We start from the raw sequence: 20907 nt of genomic DNA, 5'->3' as shown, positions 1-20907 counted from the left end.
CTTCTTTGATTATTGTTTTAGCTAAGCTTGGAACAAATGTAAAGAAATGTCTGTTTTTTTTGTTTTTTGTTTTTTTCTTTCTCCTACAAAACCAAAATTGTGCTGTATACTCATAGGCCACGTTATGTTTTAACTGTTCGTTACATTACTGCTTGTGACCGCTATTGTGGCTGAACAAGCTTGTTGTTATACCATGCACGACAAAAATAAAGAATTTAAAAAAAAAAAAAAAAAATGCTCATTACCACTACACCTGGAACAAACGAGAAAAAATAATCCCACGCTAAGGTTCAAAATACTCCTTTTGAATTACCTCTGGGTCTGGGTGTATTCTTTGATAAATAGTATGTGTTTGTGGCGAAGTTTCAATAACCAACCATCTAAACTACTCCAAATTGGAACATGGACACAGCGTAAAACTTCAAAGTTAGAAAAAAACTGAATAGCTGCGTCTCAAATGTGCCCCTTCAAAATTCACATACACCTGGCAAAGGTACATACGGGGGTATTGCTGTACTCAGACGACATAGCTGAGCAACATATGTAGTGTTATACAGTCATAGCACACATAAGGTTTGCAAAATATACTATGCAAACTCACTTTGTGTGTCAAAAAGGCAGAAAAAACGCTTATTACCACTACACTTGGTACAAGCTAGCGGAAAAATTATCCCACGCAAGGTTCAAAATATGCCTTTTGAAATACCCTGGGATGTCTTCTTTAAGAAATGGTATGGCTTTATGGGGTATTTGGATTATATAGCCTGGTAAAATACTCTAAAATGGGACATGGGCACAGCGTAAAAATTTAAAGTTTGAAAAAAAACTGGAATGGCTGTGTCTCAAATGTGCCCCTCCGATGTCCACATATACCCGGCAAAGGTAAATACGGGGGTATTGCTGTACTCCGCCGACATAACTGAGCAACATATGAAGTATTATACAGTCGTAGCACACATACGATTTGCAAACTATATTGTGCAAACTCACTTTGTGTGTCAAAAAGGCAGAAAAAATGCTTCTTACCACTACACTTGGTACAAGCTAGCGGAAAAACTATCCCACGTAAAGGTTCAAAATATGCCTTTTATAATACCCTGGGATGTCTTCTTTAAGAAATGGTATGCCATTATGGTGTAGTTTTAATATATAGCCTGCTCAAGTGCTCCAAAGTGGGACACGGACGCCATGAAAATTCACACTTAAAAACCTGAACTTGTCATGTCTCTTTTACAGCACTGTAACTTCACAAAATAGTGTCTAGGTCATATATTGGGCACATTGATTTACTCAGAAGGTGTAACTGAGCATAATTTGGGGATTTTTATGACAGTGGTACATAGTAAGTGTAAGAACTACTCAGCAAAAATGCAACATATATGTAAAAAAGCCATTTCCCCTACCCCCACACCGCAAACATTGACATAAATTGGTGACAAAATGGTGACAAGTTAAGGCACAATATACACCATATAAGATACCCTGGGGTGTCTGCTATATCAAATGAAAGCCCGTTGTGGGGTTATTTGAACAGTCACAATGCTATAATACCCTAAAATGAAACATGGGCCCTTAAAATCCATCTACGAAAATTCTAACTATAGAAACTGAAATAGCCTTGTCTCTTAACCCCTTAAGGACCAAACTTCTGGAATAAAAGGGAATTATGACATGTCACACATGTCATGTGTCCTTAAGGGGTTAAATGGCACTGTAGCTTTACAGAAAAGTGCAAAAGGCATACAATGGGGGTATCGTTATACTCAGCAGATGTAGCTGAACACAATATGGGGTTCTGGGGGGCGGGGCCTGGCAGCCAAGATGGCCGGACGCATTATTCTAGAGCTGCTGCAGCAACTAACTAAAAACTGATGAAAACGAGCAAACTGACAGCACTAGCGACAAACGGTGACCAGCAAAAGGCACAGGAGGTTGCAAGCTACCCAAAGGTACCTACCCGGCACCGGAACGCCGAAAACCGAACAAAATAAAACAGACGCCGGCCATGCGGCCTACTACAGAGCGAGACCCGAGGTTCGGGAGAGACGGCCCGAAAAGCGCTCCCACGCGGGAAAACAACAAAGCCCCGCTGCCCCCCCCTATGGACCGGTGGGGGACATCCCGGTCCTCGCTGGGGACGACTTTCCCCACGCCTCAGAAAGCCCATGCGATGAAACCCCGCAGCATGCAGGGCAATCAGAGCCTAGCCAAGATGGCGGCCCCACAGCAGTCCAAGACTAAACGCGTATTCACCAAACCACCCCAGCACACTTTGGAATTTTACGAGAGGTTCAGCACTTACCTCTGGGGGAAACTGAGCTCCCGAAGACAACTCTACAGGCAAGCGGTAAAAGACATGGAGGCATGGATCCACCCGGCTACACGGCGCCTGCTTCGGGGGCAGACCCACCGCTACTATCTGGCGGCTTCCAGCAACAAACGGCACCGCAGACCAGCGAGGAAAAAAACAGCACCATGCCCCTCCGATAGCAGCAGTTATACCTTTAAACAAAAGGGCACTCACCACTGGTGCACCCAAACTACGGACTCTTCCGGGACCCCAGCATCTAAGGCTGACCGGCGAGATACCTGCCTCACAACCAGGACCCGGACAAACAAAGGCCCACGGGATGGCGGACTTGCGTCCAGGAGCACCACGAGGCACCCGGACACGGAGATATTTCATGTCTGGCTGACAGGTACTTTCCGACATGACACATACCCACTGCTAAGTGAACACCAACCACCACATAGACAAGGCATTGGATGACTGGGCAAGAAGCTCCGGACGGTCTCATGGCACGGGCACTGATGGCACTGCAGCCCTGGTTAATCCTAGCGGACACCCGACGAGTTCAGGCTCTCTTGCGAGCCTTTAGGACTGACATATGGACACAATCCTGTCTAATAATCTGAGCGGCAACAGGCAGAATTTCTCAGGTCTGTACCCTGCCCAAAGGTGCAGCTCACCCCTGAGAGACCCACTTCGGATGGCAGGACTGTCACTCTGCACTGCCCACTCAAACCTCTTGTGAAACCGAGTGGTTAAAAATACCATAAGACTCTTTGTTAATGCTTACGTTATCGACATCACTATATATTAAAATAAACAGAGGAAGCTAGTGCATACTTAATATTCCCACTTGTTAGAATAACTACTCGCCCTAGCCGGATTAGCATTATAAGTCAGAGAAGCGATGTTTTAAATTACCCTATGCTATTACTCTTCTGTTCCTTCATGTTATTCTAACATACCGACAAATGCCTATAATTTTGCATATGGTTTTCAAATAGTATTCGCAGATTCAAAGAACAAGGTAGCATTCAATACAAATAAGCACACTGCTTAACTTAAGCTAATACCTAATCTAATTACGCTAGCATGTTTAACTACCAAGCGCTCTGTACCCGCACTACATACACTGTAGTCTAGAGCAGCCTAAGGAAACTCGTGTAGCTGCTTGGGGCAGATATTGTACGCTCTATGTCATTGAGACACTGTTTGATCAACGCAGCTAACAGTTAAGCATTACTCACCCATTTATTCCACTTAACGTCATTTACTAGAGCTTGCATCATTATGTTTATTATTCAAGTGTTCCGTTATTATCTTTACTGAAGCATGTTTCTTTAACTAAAAAAAAAAAAGTGCAATTGTCTCTTATGCCATGACACTGTATAAAAATGTTCGACCACTTTAAGCTTGTAGATGCTGTTGTGGCGCTACCAGCCTGTATGTTACTTCTATGTTGCACACTAAAATAAAGAATTATAAAAAAAAAATATGGGGTTCTGTGCAAGAATAGCACACACCAGCTTTACGAAATACACATTACAAAATCCTTGTTATATGTGTATATGCCAAAATAAAGAAAAAACACAATTTTACTCCAATATTTAGCAGAGATTGTCGATGAAACGGTTACGCAAAAAGTGTCAAACTAACCTTGGGTAAATAGCCTTTGATGTCTACTTTATATAAATATATACTTTTGTGTGGCAATTTTGTTTTCTTTTATGGCTATTAGCAGGGGCGTATTAGCCGCGAGGCAAACAAGGCATTTGCCTTGGGCGGCATTTTCCAGGGGGCGGCAAAAAACGCCGCCCCCAAATGCCCAAGGCAAATGTCTTGTTAGCCTTGCGGCTAACAGACCTGCTGGGCTGGTTGCTGGGCGGCCGGCGAGGGAGCTCTTCCCCTGAGCTCTCTGATCAGCTCCCTCGCGCGCCGCCCGCAGAGTGAGACTGGGAGCCGGAATATGACGTCATATTCCGGCTCCGCCTCCCAGCCTCACTCTGCGGGCGGCGCGCGAGGGAGCTGAGCAGAGAGCTCAGGGGAAGAGCTCCCTCGCCGGCCGCCCAGCCTGCCCGCCAGTGCCGCCCTGCAGCCACTGGACCACCAGGGAATGGGAGAACCCCCCCACCCCCAGCATTCCCAAAGGTAAGGAGGCTGGGGGGGGGGGGGAGTAAATAAAAAAAAAATGTGTTAATGTGAGTGTGTGTGTGTGTGTGTGTCTCTGACTGTGTGTGTGTGTGTTAGTGTGTGTGTGTGTGTGTGTCTGTTAGTGTGTGTGTCTGTTAGTGTGTGTGTGTGTGTTAGTGTGTGTGTGTGTGTGTGTCTGTGTCTGATAGTGTGGGTGTGTGTCTGACTGTGTGTGTGTCTGTTACTGTGTGTGTTAGTGTGTGTCTGTTAGTGTGTGTGTCTGTTAGTGTGGGTGTGTCTGTTAGTGTGTGTGTGTCTGTTAGTGTGTGTGTGTCTGTTAGTGTGTGTGTCTGACTGTGTGTGTGTCCGACTGTGTGTCTGTTAGTGTGTGTGTCTCACTGTGTGTGTCTGTTAGTGTGTGTGTGTCCGACTGTGTGTGTTTGTTAGTGTGTGTGTCCGACTGTGTGTGTTTGTTAGTGTGTGTGTGTCCGACTGTGTGTGTCTGTTAGCTAGTGTATGCGTATCTGTCAGTGAATGTGTGTGTATTTAGAAGGCGGGGCAGGGGGGAAGGGTTGGATGGGGGTGGCGCGCGCGCGGGGGGGGGGGGGGGGGGGTCTGAGTTTTGTCCTGCCTAGGGCAGCACAAAACCAAGATACACTGTGATGTAATTCCAGTAAAATACAAGTTTAGCAGGCTAAGATTGCCACAAGGCATATGTATGTATATGTGTTTGTAGTATCAGTCGGTTAATTACACGTAGCTAAGATACTGTCATCACTGTACTGACCAGGTGCAGGAATGTAAGAACTGGAATTACGCGTCCCTCTCCTTTGTATCAGATGAGCCACGTGGTTAGACCGGATGGATGAGTTTAGACTCTATTCATTAAATAGGTTAAGGGTATGTGTGGGTGTAGTTAATTGTGGGAGGAGCTACAGTGCTATATAAGGAATGTACTCTATGTATTCAGTACTCAGACTTTGCTGTATTTTGGTGACGCTAGTCCCTCTGAGTCCCGATCGGTGATCCAATAAAGAATCTCTTCCTTCCTGAAGAAACCTGTGTCCATCTCTCTGTGCTTGGCTTCCGTCAGTTTCTCCGGTATCAACACCACTGGCTATTAGGCTTACAAGACAAACATACCAAATTCTAAAATCGCTCCACATTAAAAGTTTATTTTACTCCTTGTGCTTTGTGACCTGTAACTACCAAAAAAACTTAAAATCCCAGACAAATTATACATTCTGTAAATCAGAACAACTAAATTAATTTATTTGTAATTACTTTCCTTAACCTGCACTAATTATGCACACATTATTATTGCAAAAACTGTAAGAAAACACATTTTTCTTTTTTTTGTGCATTTTTCTGTATTTTTTTTTTAATAATAAATAAGTATATATATATGCATATATATGTTACATCAAATTAAAACCCTGTCTGTCCTTTAAAAAACAGTATAAAAAACAGTATATAATATGTGTCAGTGCAATAAATTAGTTAAATGGAAATTGCAGTTCAACGCAAACAACGAAAAATTGCTTGTGTCATTAAGCGTAAGACAAGCTTCTGAAGCTGTGTCCTTAAGGGGTTAAATAAAACAATTTACTCACCTTTAGTCCCCAGGAGCATGTTCACACTGCAGCCTCTGCTCCTCTCCTTGACTCAATGCATCTTTATGGGAGCATTCGGCATCTTTATGCAAAATGAAGGTACTAAAAAGCCAGTGAGCAAGAAGAAGGGAGAAATAATTTATAGCAGGAACAGGGGTGACCTGTTCGGCTTTGTAGTCTGTCCCTTCTGATCTAACCAGGGACAAACAACACAGCTTTCAGCCCAGCATCTTACTTAAAGGTCTCCAGTAGCAGGGAGCAGTACAACCAGAAAGCATGCCCTAAAACTCTGCTACTGGAATCCCAGTAAGAACCACAAATGAAACAATGTTTATTTCCACAAGAACTCACCTGTAGGTACTTTACACTTAACTTAAAGGACCACTCTAGGCACCCAGACGACTTCTGCTTAATGAAGTGGTCTGGGTGCCAGGTACCTCTAGGATTAACCCTTTTTTTTATAAACATAGCAGTTTCAGAGAAACTGCTATGTTTATAATGAGGGTTAATCCAGCCTCCAAATCCTCTAGTGGCTGTCTCATTGACAGCCGCTAGAGGCGCTTGCGTGCTTCTCACTGTGAAAATCACAGTGAGAGCACGCAAGCGTCCATAGGAAAGCATTGTAAATGCTTTCCTATGCGACCGGCTGAATGCGAGCGCGGCTCCTGCCGCGCATGCGCATTCAGCCGATGACGTCGCGATCAAGATGGAGAGGAGGAGGAAAGCTCCCCGCCCGGCGCTGGAAAAAGAGGTAAGTTTAACCCCTTCCTCTCTCCAGAGCCCGGCGGGAGGGGGTCCCTGAGGGTGGGGGCACCCTCAGGGTACTCTAGTGCCAGGAAAACGAGTATGTTTTCCTGGCACTAGAGTGGTCCTTTAAGGTAACAAACTCAAAATAAAACTCAATATAAATATACAGGCAACAATACAATCAAGAAATGTGACTCTGACAAAAAGTAGGTCTGGAAAACATATATTATGAGAACTTAAATTTTTTTATTTTGTCACACTATGCAAAATATATGCAAACATTTTGGTGACTAGCACAGTTCAACCAACAGATGGCGCTGTGACACACAATATCCCAATAAATGATTTTGGGTTCATTACAGTGTTATTATTATTATTATTATTATTATTATTATTATTATTATTATCATCATTTATAAAGCACCAAGATATTTCACAGAAATTTACAATCATAGAATGAGGATAGTGGACTTCAAGTAGCTGACTTACAAAATATTAAAACAGGGAAGTGGTGAAGAAGGCCCTGCTCATATGAGCTTACAATCTTAGAGGAAAGGGGACACAAGGGACACAAAGGGAACAACAGCATGTCAGAGGGGAGGAGGGATTGTTGGACAAAATGCCTTTGTCTTATTATACAGGTACAAGTTGTCTGTGGAAGACCCAGGCAGTGAAAGGAGAGAGCGTGAGCTGGCCTATGTAGGTGAAGGAACTGGGGGCAATTGTAAGGAGCCTCACCCAAGAAGATGGTAGGATTTTCTAATGAGTTGTGTTTTCAGTGGCTTCTTAAAGGACTAGAGGCTAGTGTAGAGTCTGATGGCATGGGGTAGGGAATCCCAAAGGAATGGAGTCCTTGAGTCGATATAGAAACTCTGAACGGGCTGTCTGCACCGAACAAAATAACCATTTGCACAGCCCGAATTCCAGCAATGAGAACGCTGCTCACATTCAGAGCGCATTCTTAAAAATGCACAGGGGTCGTCACATAAATTCTGTCTCGGCTTGGTCCACGTCAGTCTGGCGTTCCCGTCCACACATGCTTTAACCCCTTAAGGACACATGACATGTGTGACATGTCATGATTCCCTTTTATTCCAGAAGTTTGGTCCTTAAGGGGTTAAAGTGGATCCATCAAATCACAAATAATAGTATTCAAACTCCTCTGGCCCCATTACTTGTGCCCTAACAGTGTTTCTGTTCTCAGTACCCTTGTTACATTGCGATATTATTGGTATTGACCTTGGTTTTGTTCCTGACCCCGAGATTCTCTGTAACCTTTTTCTGTCTTGTTTACCAGTTCTTTTGATATACCATTTACCTAACTACTGCTAGTTCTTGCTTTTGCTTTCTCTCTGTTATCCTGACCTAGGCTTGTATTTGACTACGTTTCGTCTCTATTATACGTTAAACCCGGCCACTCTAAAGACTGGTTATATGTATATTTCAGTCCTTCTATAACTGATATCCTAGACACTGTGTGTGTTAAACCTTGCGATATGAGGCAGCCCTTGAAAAATCATAAAAAATATTTTTTTACTTATGACCATTTTAACAACACAACCAATGTTACTCAACAAAATCCAGATTCATCAGTCATGTCTCCACTTTGTCCATTGACTTCCTGAGTGGCGTCATTTAATTAAATTCCTCTTTTCTGCTGTATTCATTTTGAGAAATAGTGGTTATTTTATTTCAAATTCCAAGTGAATGCCACTTGATATATAAGGAAATAGCTTTATGACTATCCACATGTTACTTTATGTGAATGTTCTGCGTGCCAGAGTGAGGTCTGGATTGTACCTATCATTATGGTAAACACTCTGGGTCTCTAAAGAGAAATGCTGGGAATTTAAACTGAATTTTAAATTTTAGGCCTGGAGTTTGCCTAGGTGCTTTTTTTCATTTTTGCTTATTCACAATCTGCTGGTAGTCCAAATGATAACGGTACGAAATAAAGGTCATATTAAATGTGAAATGGATGACCTGACAAAATTTGGAATTGTGGTTTTATTTTTCTGAAACGCTTAATAATATACCAAAGGGGAACTTTGCGTCTTGCACCCAGGAAAGGCGCTATGTATAGCGTAATTATCCAAATAGGAGCAAATAGCACAAGATGCTTGTAACGGAGCTCCCTGTACCCTTGGCTGGGTACCTCTGCTTCATAGCTGGAACAGGGGACAAACCGCAGAACATCTGCCCACAGTCGCCTTGGCTTGACTGGGGTCCTGGAACCGCTCCCTCTTGGAGCCGAATGGGGAATTTGCTCTAGACACCCCCGGGCACTGGACGACACTCAGACCTGGGAGCTCCAGACCTTACAAGGACTTTCGCTGTTGAAGCCTCCATGCTGGAACAAGCTGGAACCGTGTTAGCCCTTTCCCATTAACCAGACAACACATAGTTCTGGGAGTACAAGCTGGAACACCTTTATTGGCAGCCACAGCTGGCCTTATATGCAGGTCCCCATGCAAGGGGCACTTCCCCCTGGACCTGAGAGTAGACTACAGTAAAAACATACACACGATTACATTGGCTCTCAGGTCCAGGACACTCCCATACAAAACAAGATAATCCCTCCCCTGTGCCTGGGAGATAATTGAGTCATGAACTGTATTAAACTCAATGATCTCCAGGTACAAAAAACACACATTTCCCAAACACCCCAAAAGTACCTTAAAATTACATAAAACCCCCTACATCATTTGATAGCCCTCTTCTAGGTGACCAACATATCCAAAAATCACCCAGATCGGTTCAGGGGCTCAGGAATTTCCTGGAAGTCATAATTTGACAAACCGCATGCATGATCCCATGCCCAAAATAGTTCCAGAGAATCAGGGCTTGCAGTCGGTCTAGTTTGGCAGGGCCGTCTATAATATGAATAGGACCCTGGGCAAAGAATTTTGTTGGGCCCCCTCGGCCCTGCGACCCTCTCAATCCACCAACCCCCCAATTATGCCCAACCCCCAATCACACTGACATATTGACACCAGGGCCGGTGCTTGGATTTTTAGGTACATAGGCGAAGATGCATTTTTCCGCCCCCCCCCCAAAAAAAAAACATCTTCACCTATGTGCCTCTTAACCAGCCCCTCCCTGGTCCCTTCCCTGTCCCTTAGTGTTCTTCTCCCCTCCCCCCTCTTTTCCCTGTCTCTTGGTGTTTCTCTCCCATTCCCTCCCTGTCCCTTGGTGCACCCCACACCCCTTTAGTGGTCACACTCTTCTTCCTGGTGTGTCAGTGTGTACAGAGTGTAGCGGAGCGGAGCGCGGTACAGGAGCTTCAGTTTTCTGTACCCGGCCGAACTGACAGGGAGTGCTCTCTCTGTGAGCACCTCCTGTCAGTCTGGCCAGGTACAGGAAACAGAAGCTCCTGTACCGCGCTCCGCTCCGCTACACTCTGTACACACTGACAGACACAGACTCATTGACAGACACACTGATAGTCACACACAGACTCAATGACAAACATACTCTCACTGATTTGACAGACACACGCCGTCACTCGCACACACACACACGCCGTCACTCGCACACACACACACGCCGTCACTCGCACACACACACACGCCGTCACTCGCACACACACACACACACACACGCCGTCACTCGCACACACACACACGCCGTCACTCGCACACACACACACACACGCCGTCACTCGCACACACACACACACACACGCCGTCACTCGCACACACACACACACACACACACGCCGTCACTCGCACACACACACACACACACACACACACGCCGTCACTCGCACACACAGACACAGACACTCACACACAGACACTCACACACAGACACTCACACACAGACACTCACACACAGACACACACAGACACACAGACACACAGACACTCACACACAGACACACAGACACACAGACACACACACACAGACACTGACTAATTATTTTACAAATACATATTTTCCACCCAGCCTCCCTACCTGGAGAGCTGGTGTGGATGAGGAATCCTTCCCTGGGGTCCAGTGGGGCTGCTGGGCGGCGTGCGGCTGTGCCGAGATCAGATGCGGCGAGGGAGCTCTAACCTCTCTGCTCTGCTCCCTCGCGCGCTGCCTGTCTGCTGATACCGCGGGAGCCGGAATATGACGTCATATTCCGGCTCTCGCGGTATCAGCAGACAGGCAGCGCGCGAGGGAGCAGAGCAGAGAGGTTAGAGCTCCCTCGCCGCATCTGATCTCGGCACAGCCGCACGCCGCACCGGGGGCCGAGATGGTGGCCCGGCAGGAGGGAGAGCTTCCCTCCTGCCGGTCACTGAAATCTTGCGCCCCCAGAGCCCGTGCGCCCTAAGGCGGCCGCCTGTGCCGCCTTATGGACGCGCCGGCCCTGATTGACACATACACACACGGACAGACATATTAAAACATTCACAGATACATACTGACACAAATATATACTGGCCGACATATTGACACACATTCAGACATACTGAAACACACAGACACACATACATACACACACAGACACATACACTGACAGATATACTGACACACATACAGACACATACACTGACAGACGTATTGACACACACACACACACAGACATGCTGACACACACAGGCATACTGACATACACACAGGCATACTGACATACACACAGACACACTGACACACACACAGGCATACTGACATACACACAGACATACTGACACACAGACATACACACACACAGCCACATACACTGACAGATGTACTGACACACACACACAGACACATACACAGACACATACACATACAGAAATACTGACACACACACAGACACACTGAAACACAGACAGACGTACTGACACACACATAAATAGTGACACACACACTGACAGAAGTATTGACACACACAGACATGCTGACACACACACACACACTGACAGAAGTATTGACACACACACACAGACACACTGAAACACAGACAGACATACTGACACACACAGACATACTGACACACACACAGACAGAAATACTGACACACACACACAAACATACTAACATACATTTAGCCACCCTCCAACCACCCTTACCTTTTCTGGAGGGTGGTTTCCCTGGAGTCCAGTGGCAGGCTGAGGCAGTTGGGAGTTCCACTCTGAAACTCCCCCCCTCCCTGCCTTTCTCCTCCTGTGCGGCTCTAATCTCCGGTGGGAGGAAGTGACGCGCGGCACTCACTTCCTCCCATCCGGCTGCCGAACAGGAAGGGGCCCGGTCGCGCTGTTTAAGCGTATCAGCGCCCGACTGGGCCCCTGCTGGCACATGCCCACCGGGTGGCCCTTTGTGCATGGGCCACCCAGGGGCCCTCTTTAGCATGCGGGATGGTCCATGCACAAAGCCTGGCCCAAGGGTGGCTGCGCAAATCACGGGGCCCACGGAGCAGCTGCTCTGGGGCCCCCCAGGAGCAACTGGGCCCGGGGCAGCTGCCCCGTTTGCCCCGCGCTAAAGACGGCCCTGTAGTTTGGTAGTTTAAAAACAGAACAAACTACCGAACATAGTCAATGTTCTTACCCTGGAGCTGGTTTCCGTTGTTCGTGGGAACATTTCCACCGAACAGTGTCTTTCTAAGTGTTGTAGAACCGAACACAGGCGACCATGAAAGTCCAGTGGTGCTCGGGAGTTTCAGTGTCCGAAAATAGTTCCATGAACTCAACGACCAAACACCGCTGCCTGTTTTCATGTGAACAAGATGGCCACCACCTCGTGGTTGTCCATTGGAAATGCGGCCACCCAGACGAACACTTAGAACCCTGCGGTGGAAATTGCTACAAAGTTTTAATTAGGCTTAACAAGCTCCAGGGAGGTCTCTGGTTTGTGTGGCTGTTCAGTTCCCGAACCATATAGTCCAAATATACGAACTGAGACTTTTATATTACATTTTACAGGGATCATAGTCTGTGGGCAGGAGGCTGGCAAGCAGGCTCCTCCAGGAGCTTGTGGCAAACTCAATTGGACAGGGGAGTTTTTCACAATGCTTCTCAAAAAATTAGGAGCAGCTAGAGGTAAAAACATTTGGGTTAAACATAAGAGGCATAACACCCACCATGTTGGGGTTATAATAATGGAATAAGGTAAGTGCCTGGTGTGTGGGGTGAGGAGGGTACATTGGAGAATAAAACCCCATATGCCAGCAAGCATAGGTCGGGCTGATTATAAAACTGAGGGGAGGACAGAAGTCAGGCAGCATTATAAAACTTTATATTTACTAATTCTGAGAGTATCCTGACCAGATTTTAATGCAGTTTTAGGTATTACTGATATTTTAAATTGTAGTTTGCAAATAACTGGGAATTTGCACAGTGTACTATTTTGTGCCAAAGACAATATTTTGGTTCATTTCCCGTTTGTTTTGGAACTATAGGAGGTGGTTCTCTCATTGAGGCTACACTTTTGAACTTTATCACTTTACTGATATTTTGCATGTCTTCCATGACAGCCATAAGTTCCTGAATCTGGGCTTAAGAGCACTGCACAGCTTCTGTTCCAAGCTAGAGATGAGGTATAAAATTCCAGGTTGTGAAAGCGCATGGAAACCCAGCTGATCTCCTCTCTAAATGTCGGCTGCTAGGTTTCGGAGGAGATCATCCAAAAGGTTCCTAAGCGTTTCCTCCATCACTGGTTGGTTCCCGGCAGACTTGGGAGGCATGTGAGAACACCTCTCCTCCGTCTGTTTCTAAATGTCGCCCTCATCTGCAAGGGAAGCCTCAATAGATACCCACGAACGCCCATCCAACTGCGACACCATGGCAGGCCTCTGGGAGTTTGACTGCCTCCAAAGCAGATTTCTAATATAGGCAGTAAACGGTGGTTTATCCGCCTTATATTTCTTACTTTTGTGTCCCATAGTGTGAGAAAGGGATCAGTAAAAGCGGGATACACAGAGGTCGGTCAATTATATGATTTAAATGAATAATTATCTTGTTTGCATGGAGCTCAGCAGAACTGCATCCTATCAGTATGGCTGCTGGCTCTGCCCGCCCCAGCTACCCCCATATGTTTTAATATAACACAAAAACTGACTAATTGTCTTACTGAGAAAAAATACAGCTTCAACGCCCTTAAAAAGAAACTGTAGGCTTTAAAAATATTTTAACTATTTGAAGTAGTTATAATGCTGTAGTCTACTGGCACTGTCCCTTCATATAGTTATAAACCATTTATGAGCCATTTAACACTAAATACTCGCCCTGGCTATTCACAGTCCAGCCTCTTCTGGAGTTATTGCTAAGGCAGAGATTACACACTTCTTTTTAGCCATACCAATTTATACCAGCAAAGTGGTTACCTGATACTCTTAGCCAATCCCAGCTGCCCATTGCTGCTCATGTTCCTTTCCACAGAGTTAATGTAAATGGCTGAATTCCATGACCCAAACCTCAGCAATCTTTGTCGGTGAAAACTCATGGCACTATTATATTATATAGAATCAGACAGTTGTAGGATTGTAGTGTGACAGACCACCGGTCACCCTGGAATTATGCTTGGATTGTAACCCTCTAAAAGAGCCATACTCACCTTATTTTCCCCTCCCAGCCATGCCACACCTCCAACGCCCTACCTAAAGGCCCTTAGGAACATCGTACACCAGAGCGTTCTCATCAGGATAAACCTCCAAATGCTCTGGAACTCTGTCTCGGATTGCGGATCAGCCGCTGTCTGCTAAAACTTTGCACAGAGCGCACTTGGTCCCATGATCACCTAGCAGAGCACTTTTTGGAGGGTAGACGGCGAGGCACCCAAACAGAGGTGTAACTAGAAACCACCAGGCCCCATTGCGAAAATTGTCCCTGGCCCCCCACCATGTTTCTCATCCCCCCCGCCACTCCACATGTCTCATTCTCCCGCTAGCCCCTCAACATGTCTCATCTCCCCCCTCAGCCCCTCCATGTGTCTCTCCAAACCTTCAACTCCCAGTCCCTCCATGTGTCTCTCCCACCTCCCCATGTGTCTTTGCCACCCCACAACCCCTCCATGTATCTCAGCCCCCCAGCCGCTCCATGTGTCTCTCCCTCCCACGTGTGTGACAGACACAGACACTGACAGACACACACTGACAGATACACACTCACTGATAGACATATACTGACAGAAACACACATACACACACATACACACACTGACAGAAACACACACAAACTTGACAGACACACACTGACAGACACACACACACACACACACACACACACACACAAACTGACAGACACACACTCACTGACAGACACACACTAACAGAGACACAAACTGACAGACAGACACAGGTACACACACTGACAGACACACACTAACAGCCAAACATACACTGATAGACAGACAGACACACACACACACTGACAGACACCACACTCACTTAAAGACACATACTCACTGGCAGACACACGCACATACTGATAGACACACACACACACACACAGAAACTGACAGACACAGACACACACTGACAGACACAGACACACACTGACAGACAGACACAAAAACTGACAGACAGACACACACTAACAGACACATATACACTGACAGACAGACACACACACACTAACTGCCACACATACGCTGACAGACATATGACAGACACGGCTGACAGACACATACTCTCTGACAGACACACACATAGTGATAGAAACACACACACACACAAACTGACAGACACACACTGACATACAGACATAGAGACACACTAACACTGACAGACACACACACTGACAGACACGCACACACACACACTGACAGACTCACACATTCTTGCACACTCTCACAAATTTATTTTACTTTTTTGAGGCCCATCCAGCCTCCCTACCTTTGGGAGAGCTGGTCTGGGTCCTCTCCATTGGGCTGAGCTGTAACCGCGGCTGGTTCCCTTATTTACCACTATAACGTCTTAAAGCATAGAACTTAGCAGGGCTAACCATACAGATATCTTAGCCATAATTTTATATAGTTAGTGTAAGAGATCCTCTATTTAACATATATAAATAATTAAGAATACAATATAAAATAAGGATTGTCTTGGAAGTAATAAAGTTTTGTCTTTTAGATATTTATTATATAAAAATATAAATATAGACATATAAAATCCATTATAGCAGAGTTTATAAGATTAAACTAAATGCTTGCAAATATTATTAATAGGTTAACATACCCTTCGGAACATGTCCTCATGTCAGCCTCTCTGTCATTTTAAGATGGAGCAGCGTCTGTCTCCAAGTCTCTCCTCTGTTTCTTAACATTTTAAAAGTACACCTATTTATACCTTAGGTGTCTTCATTTTAGGGTTACCGTAGTTCATATATGAAAAAGTAACACCTCTTTTACTTTATTCATTTTAGGACCTCCCTTAACTTGGCTAAAATACAAGTCCGTAACTAAAGGGTGTATATGTCATGGACATTTTCCTGACTTAGTTCAAGATGGCATCTTAAAGTCTAAACATCCTTACCTACTTAGGGTTACCACAGTATATTATGTACTGAAAGAGTCATAGGATAGCCTTGAAGCTTGTTTATGCATTATTGTTATTGTAATTCGTCTGGGACAAAATGGCGTAAACATAATATGCACTGAGGTTATTGCTTAAAGAAACATCTATGAAAAACAACATGTTCCATTTCTAACACCTTGTCAATTTGCAATATCTCTTAAAGACAAAGTACACAGTTTAAGAAATACAACATTTAATTCTAAAACTTGTAATATTTGCATTTGCCCATAACAGTGCTGTGACAGTTTCTTTCTCCTCCTGCGCGCTGTCACGCGAGGGAGTAGAAAGGAACTATCACATCAGTACTCCCTCCCCTCCGCCAAATGCAGACTTCTGTCCTCCCCTCAGCATATATCAGCAGAGTAGGCACCTGCCATCATGGTAAGCAGGTGCCTACTCTGCCTCACTGTCCATGCAGCGATTCGGGGGTGCCCTAGGTGCGCTCCCTGTCATTGTTCTTCTCTCGGCGGGCCAAGGTTGCAGGGGACAGCAGGGCGGCCGGTTCGCGTCTGCGACCCCGGCGACCGTGGTAGTTCCGCCACTGCTTCCAAAGATACCCTGGACTTGGTGGAGCTACAAGGATACACGGAAAGCACTGTTGTTTTAGGTGACATGGACTTTTCACACAGCACCATGGAACCCTATGCCGGATCGAAGGCTAGCTGTGACCTGCTGAAACTTTGACTTCCATCTAAATTTGTCTAGCCATATCTGATCGGGGCGCTTTTTGGACCAGCTTCCTGGGGACACAGGCTGTGTGGAGATGTGGGCACAGGAACCCTAGTTAATATTTGTTTTGTTACCCCGGTGCCAAGGTGTCTGGCCGCTAATTAAATTACCTGCGTCAGGTGCCAGGGATGTCACAATTCTTTGTTCTCCCTGGGGACCTCCTGCTGAGACCCCTGGTTTAAAAGTGTGACCTCTTGTGACAATAACCCAGTTCTACTTCACCCTACACTCAGTCTTGGCTAGTGCTTTGGGTGGATCTGCTACACAGCTATAAATACTGAATATACTCAGGGAGCTATGAACACTAAGGGATAGGGAATCCTTGGCGGCAAAATTCTGGGGTAATTATATTAAACAGAATCAAACAGTTATATGATTGCAAAATTATATTATATAGTTTATGCAGTATTAAATTGTTATATGATTGCAGTATTATTATATGATTGCGTTATATTATATAATATTAAATTATGATTGCAGTATTATACTATATAGTATTATAATATAATGGCAGTATTATATTATTGTAACGAATATATACCCCAACTCGCAGGATTCAACTCAACAAAAGACAACACAGAGGAGAGATATGTCTACCGGACCTTAGAATGGCCGGACTCGACGTATATGAGAGGAGACAGAGTCAGGAACGATCCGAGGTCAAGGGCACAGAGAGACAGCGTAAACTAGGACAAGCCGGGGTCTGGTACACAGTAAACAGCAAGCCGGCAAACAGAACAGATAAGGATAAAGAGATAACGTAGTCAGAAACAAAGCCAAGGTCAATACGAAGGAATACAACTGAACACAACAAGCGCTAAAGGGAACTGAAACAGAAACCACGATAGGGCAGGGAGTAAAGGGAGAGGTAAGTTTAAATAGCTTCTAAACTAATGTGATGGGCTCCTGTCATATCCACACCCCCAAAAGGTAAGTGTATGGGGTGTGTGGCATGACAGGGGCCAATGGGAGCCTTTTGACAATTTAGGCTCCCACTGTCTCTTTATGAGCGCGCCCGAGACCCGCGGCGCGCTCTTAGATTCAGGCGGGACACGTGACCGCTTCTCGCGGTCACTACCCGCCTTCCTATTGAAGCCGGCGGATGAGCCACGCGCGGCTCGTGCAGCAGCAGGACCGCGCGCAGCTCGAAGAGAGGACCGCGGCCGGCCCCTGGATAAGTAAGTAATGCTACAGTACCCCCCCCCGAGGACACGCCCTCCGGGCGGGCAGGTCCAGGCCTGGCAGGAAAACGAGAATGGTAAGAACGCACAAGGCGGGGAGCATGAACAGCATCAGCTGAAATCCAACTGCGCTCCTCAGGCCCATAGCCCTTCCAATGCACCAAGTACTGAAGTCGACTCCTAAGGAAACGAGAGTCAAGAACAGCAGAAACTTCGAATTCCTCATGACCCTCCACAGAGACAGGAGGGGGAGGGGGAGTATGCCGGGTATAGCGGTTGCGTACGTAAGGCTTCAACAACGAGGTGTGAAAGACATTAGGAATACGCAGATTTTTAGGAAGACCCAAGACATATGAAACAGGATTAACCTGATGCAGAATGCGATAAGGGCCAATAAAGCGGGGAGCCAATTTCATAGAAGGCACCCGGAGGCGAATATCCCGCGTGGAAAGCAAAACTCTGTCCCCCACAACATAAGAAGGAGCCGTTATGCGATGCTTGTCAGCCTGAGCCTTCTGGCGAGCAGCGGAATCCACCAAAGAACGCTGAACCTGCTCCCAAGTATTACGCAAACCAGCCAAATGCTCAACCAGTATATACAAAACACAACGAGGGAACCGGCTGGTAGCCTAAATTGAGATAAATACAAAAACAAAATATAGTGTAATAAAGTTTGACAGAAATATCATTTGCGCAATATGAAATGCACTCACAGGATCTTGGACAGTTCAAGCATATATGGTGCCTCCCCTGATGGTATGGGTGGCTGGGGGGAATTCCCCTGGACACTTCCCTGGATCTTTCCACCAAAAAGCAGGACTCCGGGTGAAGGTATGAAAAAGCGGCTTTAATTTTCAATAAAATATATAAAAAATAAATACAATAGAGGTCCTACGCGTTTCGTCCCTTCTATAAAGTATGGGACTTCCTCAGGGACCAACAATATTAAAATTACAATTAATGCAGTACAAAAAAGAAGCCTAACCACCCTCCACCCATAAGTCCTTTAAATAGGGCTAATCCCTAAAGTCAATTTAGTCACATGTGCCTCTCTGTCCCTCCTCATTGGTCCTGTGTCGATCGGTATCATCTGTTGGCAATTGCATTCTTCTTCATTCACAGCTGATCTTCACTGTTGTATTGCAGTTAATTTCAGCATTTTCGTACATTCCGGAAACCGGAAGTGCTATGCGTTCCAACTGGGTTCACAAACCCGGAAACCGGAAGTGGCTTGCGTTCCACCTTCGTTTTTTTTTTTTGTTTTTTTTTGCAATCCACCTGTATTGGGGGAAATCTAGCCACAACAAATACACTTAAAAACGCATGAAAGGTCTGTGTTATAACCCAAATGTTATTTTCACCATAAACTGTGTATCTTTATTGACCTTAAATGATCTATACAATATTCAATAATACATTTTTTCATTATATTTGTGCAAATAGTTAGTAAAGTGTTTTCTAATGTAAATTAATTCTTTATCTTATAATTTTACAATATTTGCCATTTTTAATATCCTATTTTGTGTAATATTGTTTACATATAATGCTTCTAATTTATAATGTGTCATCTTGTTTTCTCCTTCTTCTAATCAGAGAATATATTTTTCTTTTATATGAATATATTTTGTGTTATTAATAAACCAAATTATTCTTATGACAAAAGGTGCTTTATATTAATCCCAACCTTATTCCTTATATTATAGTGACTATAACTAATAATAATGTGTCTTATAAAAAACATACTAGATCCACATCCACGTTTAAACCACCAGGTTCCAGAGTTTGTAGCTTATGGATCCAGTAGGTCTCCCTCTGGGATAGCTTGGTGATTCTGTCCCCCCCTCTCCAATCAACACATACCCTTTCAATGCCCATACATTTGAAACCCGTAAAAGAAAATTGGGGACAATGATTACAGTGTACTGGGATGGAGTGTGTGGCCAAGTTCTTTTTTATATTATTTATGTGCTCCAAGAGACGCACTTTTAGGGGCCTCTTGGTTCTGCCCACATATTGCCTGCCGCACGGACATTGCAGTACATACACTACATAGTCCGTGCGGCAACCAATTTCTGTTTTAATCTGGAATACTTCCCCAGTGACAAAACTAGAAAAAACTTCTGTCTTTTTTAGATTGACAATCCGACAGGCTTTACAGACTCCACACCCTCTGGAGAAACCATTTGCTATTGGTTTCTGACTATCACTATGATTTTTTATAGCATAGCTGGGTGCCAAAGAGTTCTTAAAGTTCTGATTTTTCTTAAAAATAAGTTTAGGCTGTTCTGGTAGGAAAGTATTGAGTACAGGATCTTGTTGGAGAATCGACCAGTGTTTCTGCAAACTCTTCCTAATCCAAACATGGTCTGTGCAGTACTGTGTTCTAAAGGCCGCTGCATTGTCTTGATAGGATTTGGCACGTGGTCTGTCCATTAAATAATTGCCTCTATCGGTTTTCAAAGCTAACCGAATTTCTTTGTCAATGGTATTCTTCTTGTAGCCTCTCTCTACCAATTTGTTCTTAATATGGTTAGATTGTGTTATAAAATCTTGAACTTGCGAACAGTTCCTTCTCACCCTAGCGAATTGTCCCTTGGCTATTCCTCTAAGCCAGGGGCGATGATGGCAACTTCGCCTATGAACATATCCATTGCCATCACTCGGTTTGAAGAAACACTTAGTTTTAATCTGGTTATTCTCACTTATCAATGACAAATCCAAAAAACTTATTTC

This window comes from Pelobates fuscus, chromosome 10, assembly GCF_036172605.1.
Source record: "Pelobates fuscus isolate aPelFus1 chromosome 10, aPelFus1.pri, whole genome shotgun sequence".
NCBI classification, from domain to species: Eukaryota; Metazoa; Chordata; class Amphibia; order Anura; family Pelobatidae; genus Pelobates; species Pelobates fuscus.
The sequence above is the reverse complement of the archived record's forward strand: the minus strand, read 5'-3'. Positions refer to the sequence as shown.